Source organism: Chrysochloris asiatica, unplaced genomic scaffold, assembly GCF_000296735.1.
Source record: "Chrysochloris asiatica unplaced genomic scaffold, ChrAsi1.0 scaffold00145, whole genome shotgun sequence".
In the NCBI taxonomy this organism is placed as follows: Eukaryota; Metazoa; Chordata; class Mammalia; order Afrosoricida; family Chrysochloridae; genus Chrysochloris; species Chrysochloris asiatica.
The window spans coordinates 5,557,955-5,560,272 of NW_006408663.1; the positions used below are offsets into that span (position 1 = coordinate 5,557,955).

General features: G+C 45.9%; 1 pseudogene; it reads right to left on the reverse strand.

The window, feature by feature from the left end:
- Positions 1–529: 529 nt before the first annotated feature.
- LOC102811163 lies at positions 530–1,707 on the reverse strand (annotated as a pseudogene).
- Positions 1,708–2,318: the final 611 nt, after the last annotated feature.

The window sequence follows — 2,318 nt, forward strand, 5'->3', positions numbered from 1 at the left end:
ACAGAAAAAGTTTCCCGAGGTTCCTGTGACGTCAGGTGTGTCAAAAGATTGCCATACACAAAGAAGGAAGTGACTCCTAATTGAACAGGTGGAACCTCGCTGGTTCCAGGGTGACTGTGGTGCCCATCATTGGCGAGAGGCCGGCTCGCTTGGTCCTGCTGGAACGAGAGGTATTGCTTGTGGGTGCCAGCTAGGCAGTTCTACAGAAATGATCTAGGTTCTCCATTTGAGAAGGTAAAAAATGACAGGATTCTGCAAGGGAAGAGGAAGACGTGGGAGGCAACACAGAATAAAAGAGAATGAGCACACAACAGACTCTAAGGAGTATACACGGTCTGGTAACCAAGACAGCAGGAAAACCGGAAGAAAGCGCAGGAATTAGAGAAGTTCAAGTCCAACTGTGGACTGGCCTTTTGCTCCTGGGCGGGTACTGAGAGGGAAGAGGAGGGCTATAGACCCAGATAGGGAGACTGGAGCACCTGGTTCCTGCTGTTCCCCCCACCTGCTGCCCAGTTGCTTTGAAAACCATTTAGTGCACGACTTTGAAAAACTGTAATATATTCTCTGGAAAACATTCAGCAGTATGACAGCCCTCCCACCCTTTTGTGGGCGCACAACTGATGGAACCATCTGGAAATCCTTGACCTTTGAAAGGTCCCTGGTCAGTCCTTGGGGAGTGCACTAGGTTATATTGGAAGAACCTAAGTATGGTTCTTGACGTTTGGGGAATTCTTTCTGGGAAGATCACTTCAAACTCAACAACATGGTCCCCGAGTTTCTTGGGCATCTTAGGTAAGACAAGGCCTTCTCCAAGAACTTTTCGCTGCATACCAGGTTGACGATGTCTTTGAACACTACGGGTATGTTCCTGCGGTCCAAAGTGGGAACATTTACTGTGCAGCCACAAAGAGCCTTTCGGAGGCTGATCCTGGCTGGGTAAACGACTTCTGAGCCATCTCTATTAAAGATACTGTGTGGCTTGCCCTTTAAAACAAAGACGATGTCAGCTGGAATGTTGGTAGAGGTCTGGTTTTCTTCTTTGGGGAAGGTGATTTTGGTGCCTTCCTTCCACCCCCGCTTCACTTTGATAGTCAAAACTTTGTCTTCATTGTGAATGCTCTTTCCGTCAGGGTTCAGCCGCTTGTGGGAGATTTTCATGTTTTTGGTACAGCCGCGGTAGAACTCTTCAAGAGAGACCTTAAGGTTGTGTGTAGACAGGGTGATCTTGCTTCTTTCGGGTAGGTTCCTGGGCGGGGCGGGAGTGGCCAAAGTTCATGTTGGTGAAGCCACCCATGTCCTTGGGGAAGACTGAGAACGGGTCATTGATGTCCATGCCTTCTTTCCCATTCCACTTCACCAAAAAGTTATCAAAGGGATTTCGGCCACCAAAGAACTCAGCAAACATAGCATGAGGATCTCCCTGGAATGTGTCCCTGAAAGAGGTACTGTTAGCACCATCGCTGCTCCTCCCACTGGGACCACTACCCTTTAGACCTTCTGTTCCTTAGCTGCCCAATATCTTGGCTTGCAAGGCTTGCTGAGCATGTCATCTTAGGCTTTGGCAATCTTCTTGAACTTCTCCTCGGTGCCAGATTCCTTGTTCTTGTCTGGGTGGTAGTGCAGCGCCTGGTGGTGGTAGACCTGCTTGTTCTCCTTGTCTGATACACTGTGAGCCAGACCCAGCATCTGGTAGCAGTACTTACGCATGGCCCCAACCACTGCCCACTGCCCTACTCTCTGTTCCCCCTAGCTGACGTTCTTTTAAGAACTTACGGTATGTGAGATGCTGTATACCTATATAACATACGTATTAGCCTAAATAACCTTTACAACAGTCATAGAAAATACCAATTGTCATCATCTTCGTTTTTCAGACAGGTGCCTGAGAGGCAGAGAGGTTGAGCAACCTGCACAAGATCATGAAGTTATTAAATGCCTGCCCACAATTTCTATGGTTACCAGCATTGTACTCAGCAAAGTGCAGAGTTTCTTTCATTTCCAGTGGCTGTATCCTGATATTTGTGACTAACTGGATCCAAAGTCCAAAATCAAGAGTATTTTTCTGTTTTGCTTATTTTCGAGAAGTGAAATAGATTTTTTCCCTATGATTTGCAAATCGTTTTAGAGAATTTTTGGGTACTATTAAAGCTATTTGGTTCCTCAGAAACTGAAAGTCTTGGGGAAAAAAAAGGAAAGGGTATGTGATATGTCAGGAGAATTCAAAGAGGAGGCTACCAGATAGTTAATATGAATATCAGAAAAAGTAAGGCATTACAAAAGTCATTATACAGGAGGAAAATTTTTTTAATTGAAATATT